The sequence below is a fragment of the Dermochelys coriacea genome, chromosome 18 (genome assembly GCF_009764565.3).
Source record: "Dermochelys coriacea isolate rDerCor1 chromosome 18, rDerCor1.pri.v4, whole genome shotgun sequence".
NCBI classification, from domain to species: Eukaryota; Metazoa; Chordata; order Testudines; family Dermochelyidae; genus Dermochelys; species Dermochelys coriacea.
Genome location: NC_050085.1, coordinates 4,611,315 through 4,618,329, shown reverse-complemented (window position 1 = coordinate 4,618,329; position 7,015 = coordinate 4,611,315).

Here is a 7,015-nt window from a genome sequence, read left to right as displayed (position 1 = left end):
ATCAGCTGTACGGGAGGGTATATGTGTCCGTGCTATCAGCTGTACTGGAGGGTATATCTGTTCACAGGGCTGTGTTAGAGATATATGTGTTCCTGTTGCTGTCAGCTCTATTTCCCCGGGGCTGTGTGGTGTACTAAGGGTTTATGTGTCGCTGGGCTGTTGTCTGTACTATGGGTATATGTGTCACTTGGGGCTGCTGGCTGTAGTTGAGGTACATGTGTCACCTGGTCTTTAGGCTGTAGTTGCGATACATATGTTCCAAGGACTCTCAGCTGTAGTAGGGGTATGTGTTTCCCTGGGGCTGTTGGCTGAAGTGGGGGAATGTGTGTCCTCTGGTGTGTCAACAGTACTAGGGGTATATGTGTACTTCAGGGCTGTTGGCTGTACTAGGGGTATATGTGTCCACAGGCTGTCAGCTGTACTGGAGTATATGTGTCCCCAGGCTGTCAGCTGTACTGGGGTAGATGTATTCCCGGGCTGTCAGCTGTACTAGGGGTAGATGTATTCCCGGGCTGTCAGCTGTACTAGGAGTATATGTGTTCCCGGGCTGTCAGCTGTACTAGGGGTATATGTGTCCCTAGGCTATCAGGTTTCCTAGGGCTAGTGGCTTGTTGCTTTGGCCTGGACGAGGGTGTATTGGATGTAAGTGGCCAGCTCCGAACCCTACCTTTGGATTTGAGTGGTCTCTGGAAGTAGATGCTGTTTTCTCAGTGCTCAGAGACTCCGCTGGGTGCCCCATGAAGTGGATCCTCTAGGGAGGGCAGACGGAGTCCTGAGGATTCCGGCTGACTGGCTGTGTTTGATTGCTGGACAGCTGTAATCGTGATGAGACACCGGCGCTGGAGTTTCATACTGAGACATGCTGTCACACCCCTGTGGGCCAGCAGGGAGCCATATGGCTGTAGCTCTGCTCAGGGGTGTATTGTGTGGGTGCAATGAGCCCGCTTTGGCCACTCCTCAGAGATCCAGGCACTTGTGAGCATTCCTCAGCATAGCTTCCCAATCCTTCTTATCTCTATTTTACAGATACTGAGCGGGGCAGGGACTTGCCCAAGGTCACCCAGACAGTCAGTGGCAGAGCCAGGAAGAGACTTGGTTTCCTGATGCGCCAGGCTCGGCCTGAATCCTCTTGCCCTGGTCCCTGTGTGATTGTCGACACTGATGGAAGCGGCTGTGCAATACTGCCTGGCTGAACGGACGATGCTGCACGCTCCTGCTGCACTCGTTTTGCCCTGGTGTAAATCAGGTCCGTGGGGCCAGGCAGGGATGGCCAAAGCCACAGCTGATCTCTCAAAGGAGGGGGGGCCGTGTCTGGGGATGTGTGTCATGGAATCCACGGGCAATGCTCTTGAACTGCTCCCTACAAAGCCAGTCAGGACTCTGGTGAAGTCTCCTCTCTGGAAGCAAACAGTCTGCAGGGCAAGAAGCTCACACAGGTTCCACCTTCCTGGGTCTAACCTCAGAGCATTCAGCATCCTCTGCCCCTCCATGCACTTCCCACAGTGAGTCCGCCCAGGTGGGGTCCTGGGGAAGCCAGAGGGTCCTGCACCCCAACTTCGCAGTCAGACGTGACTCTTAGCCAGCCAGTAAAACAGAAGGTTTATTAGATGACAGGAACACGGTCTAAAACAGAGCTTGTAGGTACAGAGAACAGGACCCCTAAGCTGGGTCCATTTTGGGGGGAAGTGAGCCAGACAACCACTGCTCTCCACGTCCCCAGCCAGCCCCAACTGACTCACTCTGCCCCCCCCCCCCCCGCTACTCTCTGGACTTTGTCCCTTTCAGGGGCCAGGAGGTCACCTGATTCCTTTGTTCTCCAACTCTTTAGCTCTCCCCTTGCAGGGGAAAAGGGCCCAGACTATCAGTTGCCAGGAGGCAGAGTGTCGGCCATTTATGTACACTGGCTCTTTGCGCTGCAACAATTACACCCCCTTATCCCACCACCTAGAGACGTAAGAAATGCATAGGGGAAACTGAGGCACCCCCCCACTGTTCCGAGGAAATATTAAGAACAGTCCCACTTTGTCACATCTCTCACCCCTTCCAGACCGAACTGAGGGAGGTCACTTTAGCTGGTGACCTGGGGAAGTTCGAACCCACCAACATCCCATGGATGCCCCATCATCTCTCCCATTCCTTGGTGGGAGTTACACCAGGCTCTTCCGGTTTTACGCCCTCCCTGAGGTTGGATGTGCTTGATGGCACTCGTAGGCTGCATTTGGGAAGGTTTATGCGGCCCATGCCCTTTTTCCACCCCAAAACCCCTGGGGTTCAAACTGGGATCGTGTCTTCTCCCAGCGCTCCAGTCTGGAGGGCTGTGATTTGGGCTCTCTTGGTTAAGAGCCCCCATCTTGACCTTCACCACTCTCTGGCCATGTGTCTCTGTCACCTGCCGCTCAGCATCAGCCCATTTCATTGGATGCAGCCACGTCCGGACAGAGGGGTCAGTATACACTGCAAAGCACCGCCCCAATAGATACGGCTGCAGCTCTTTAAGGGCCTGCCCCATGGCCAGGCATTTCTTCTTTATGGCCACGTAATTCTGCTCCCGGGGCAGCAGCTTCTTGCTTGCGCACCCAATGGGGTGTCTCCCCCCCTTCGCATCGACCTGCATTAGCACCGTGCCCAGCCCTGTGTCTGTGGCATCGGTGAACACTGTAAAGGGCTTGGCACTGTACGGGTTTACCAGATTTACCAGGCCCTGGGTTAGAGCCTCCTTCAGTGCATAGAGAGCCCTCTGGCACTGCTCGGTCCAGACCACCTTGTCTGGCTTCTCCTTCATACGTAAGATCAGTGATGGGAGTAGTTAGGGAGCTAAAGTGGGGTACAAACCTCTAGTAGAACCCTACCATCCTGATAAAGGCCTGGACCTCTTGGTCTGGAGAACGGGCCAATCTCTGATCCTCTCCACCAGCCCGTTGGACTGCGGGTGATATGCAGAGGTCCAAGTGGGCCAGACCCCACATTTCTCCCACAAGCCCCAGAGCAGGGCTGACATGACATTGGACCCCTCGTCTGTAAGGACCTCGCTGGGGACCCCCTCTCTGCTGAAGATGGTTAGTCTGCCACGGTGTCTGCCTCGGTGGAGGACAGAGCCCCGCCCCTGAGTAGCGGGTGGAGAAATCCATCACCACCAGGATGTATTTCTTCCCCAACCGGGTCGCCTTGCTGAGGAGCCCCACTATATCCATAGCCACCTTCTGGAAAGGTTCTTCTGTGATGGGCAGGGGTCTCAAGGGGGCTTCACTCTTATCCTGGCCTCCCCCCCCCCTCTGGCCGGGATCGCAGGACCTGCAGTGCCGTTGGGCTGCGTCCCAGACTCCTGGCCAGTCACAGTTCTGCAGCAGCCGCTGCCTGGGGCCCTGGATCCCCTGGTGTCCCGAGAGAGGGACATCCTGGGCCAGGTACCTGCGGCGACACTTCTGGGGCACCCCCAGCTGCCTCCTGATCCCCCACAGTTTTACTTCCCCTTGAGGACCCCATTCCTGGTACAGGAATCCCTTCTCCCACAGGAATCTGTCCCTGCAGCCTTCCCCAAGGGGGTTTGCCAGCAAGTTTCCTCAGCTCCTCCAAGGAGAGATCCTTCTGCAGCTCAGTTTGGAATTCAGCTGCTGCCCTCCTGGGTCTGCACAGGGATCTGGGCCATAGGCAGGGCGAGGGGCTTCATCCCTAGGACCCTCACACAGCCCCTCAGCATCTGAGGCTGCACCACCCATGGCCTGACAACAGTTCTCTCTGTCCCAGGGTCTCGCCACCCCAGGAATCACAGGTTTCAGAGTAGCAGCCGTGTTAGTCTGTATTCGCAAAAAGAAAAGGAGTACTTGTGGCACCTTAGAGACTAACAAATTTATTAGAGCATAAGCTTTCGTGAGCTACAGCTCACTTCATCGGATGCATCGATGAAGTGAGCTGTAGCTCACGAAAGCTTATGCTCTAATAAATTTGTTAGTCTCTAAGGTGCCACAAATACTCCTTTTCTTTTCACCCCAGGAATGTCTCCCCATTGACCAAAAAGAAAAGGAGTACTTGTGGCACCTTAGAGACTAACAAATTTGTCTCTAAGGTGCCACAAGTACTCCTTTTCTTTTTGCGAATACAGACTAACACGGCTGCTACTCTGAAACCTCCCCATTGACCATCACCTTCTGCTCCCATTGGGGGTCCAAGGGGCCTGAACCCAGGAGACTCCACACAGACATATAGGTTGGGGTCAGGAGTGGGAGCCTGTCCACCACCCCACCCATCTGGCTGATGGAGTCTATGGCCTTGGGATCCAGCAAGGGAGCTAGACACCGGGGGGTTTTCACAGGGTCCCCCTGGTTCAAATCGCCAGCCTGTTCAAAGGCAGTGAGGTGGGCATCCACATCCTCCCCCATCCTTAACCAGGGGCAGCAATTTAGTATTGAGGTTCCCTGCCAAACTGGCACCCTGGGGTCTATCCCCGCTCACCCCTGGGAGGTCCCCTCTGCCTCTCCGCTCCACCACCGCCAGTTCATGCTGCTGCTGCTTCTGCAGCTCTTTCTTGGACTCTCGCTGTCTCTTACAGTCTTCTTGCTCTCTAGGCCTCAGCTCCAATCCCGTCCGTCTCCAATCCCCCAATCCCCATCGCAAAGACCCCCATCTGGTCAGGGACAGGAGTCTTGAGGATGCCTGGCTACTGCTCCAGCTGCTCCTAGATCCTCTCCCATCTGGGTCAGGAATCTGTTCCTTAGAGCGGTCATCCTCCTCCAGCTGCACAATTAACTGTGCTTTGGAGAACTTTCCAATGCGCAACCCTCTCTTTTTGCACAGGGTTACAATGTCCTTCTTAAGGAGATGGTGACAGGCCCTCACTCCGCTCTTCCCAAGTTGTTGTGGACTCACAGGCCTGTGTGCTCACAGCTCCCCACAATTTCCAGGGAGAACCCCTAGTCTGTCAGCCCTTCTCAAGGTCACCACCTCTTTGCCAGGGTCGAGCTGCAGACTCCTCCGCCCCCGGACCGCTCGCTGCAATCCCCAGAGGGACCCTGTTACTGCAAAAATCCTTCTCATTGGTCATACACTCCCAGGGGTTAACCCCCCCCCCCCGAAACCGCTCCTCTCTGAGCCTTCAGCATGCCTGGTCCTCATCAATCCCCTTCTGTTTTACTGCTCCCCAGTCACTTACTGCAGGAAGTGCCATTCATGGGGTGCAGTTCATCGCACCTGCCACCAGTTGTCACGGAGTCCCTAGGCGATGCTCTGGAACTGCTCCCTACGAAGCCAGGCAGGACTCTGGGGAAGTCTCCTCTCTAGGAGCAGCCTGTCTGCAGGACACACAGCTCACAAAACTTCCACCATCCTGGGTCTGACCTTGGAGCATTCAGCATCCTCTGCCCCTCCGTGCGCTTCCCACAGCCAGTCCGTCCAGACGGGATCCTGGGGAAGCCAAAGGTTCCCGCCCCCCAACTTCATAATCAGATGTGATTCTTAGCCAGCCAGTAAAACAGAGGTTTATTAGATGACAGGAACATGGTCTAAAACAGAGCTTGTAGGTACAGAGAACAGGACCCTCAGCTGGGTCCATTTTGGGGGGAAGTGAGCCAGACAACCCCATCTGCACTTCTCTCCTCGTCCCCAGCCAGCCCAAAACTGACTCACTCTCCCCCACTCCTCCTCTGGGCTTTGTCCCTTACCCGGGCCAGGAGGTCACCTGATTCCTTTGTTCTCCAACCTTTTAGCTATCACCTTGCAGGGGGGAAGGGCCCAGGCCATCAGTTGCCAGAAGACAGAGAGTCTGTCATTTAGGTACACTGGTACTTTGCTCTGCAACAATTACACCCCCTTATCCCACCACCTAGAGACTTAAGAAATGTATAGGTGAAACTGAGGCACCCCTACAGTATTCAGAGGAAACATTAAGAACAGTCCCACTTCGACACATTGTGTTTCCATAGCACCAGGGCAGAATGAACAAGGGAGGAAGGGAAGGAGTCTCCCCAAGTGTCTGAGCAGCACCAGGGCCTTTAACCCCTGCACCACCTGCTCTTGCTGGGCATGGCGGTGCCCGGAGTCCCCCAATGGCGCCTGTACCAGACATGCCAGACACGCCAGACACGCCCCAACAATCCTGCAGCCCCAGCCCCTCCACAGCCCCACAGCCCCCAGAGCTCTGGCCACAGTCAAGGCTATTGCCCACGGAATGACATGTGATGAGAGAATCCATCAGCTCCGCACAGAGCCAGGAATGGGCAGCACCCAGCACTTTACCATCCTCCACAGCCACGCAGCACCCAGCACCCAACCATCTCCAACAGCCATGCAACACCCAGCACCCTACCATCCCCCAATGGCCATGGAACACCCAGCACCCTACCATCCTCCACAGCCATGCAGCACCCAGCACCCTACCATCCTCTACAGCCATGCAGCACCCAGCATCCTACCATCCCCCAACGGCCATGCAGAACCCAGAACCCTACCAACCTCCACAGCCATGCAGCACCCAGCACCCAACCATCTCCAATGGCCATGCAACACCTAGCACCCTACCATCCACCACAGCCATGCAGCACCCAGCACCCTACCATCCCCCAACGGCCATGCAGCACACAGCACCGAACCATCCCCCAACCGCCATGCAGCACCCAGCACCGAACCATCCCCCAACGGCCATGCAGCACCCAGCACCTTACCATCCTCCACAGCCATGCAGCACCCAGCACCCTACCATCCCCCAAGGGCCATGCAGCACCCAGCATCCAACCATCTCCAATGGCCATGCAACACCTAGCACCCTACCATTCTCCACAGCCATGCAGCACCCAGCACCCTACCATCCCCCAACGGCCATGCAGCACACAGCACCCAACCATCCCCCAACGGCCATGCAGCACCCAGCACCCTACCATCCTCCACAGCCATGCAGCATCCAGCACCCTACCATCCCCCAACGGCCATGCAGCATCCAGCACCCTACCATCCCCCAACGGCCATGCAGCACCCAGCACCCTACCATCCCCCAACAGCCATGCAGCACACAGCACCCAACCATCCC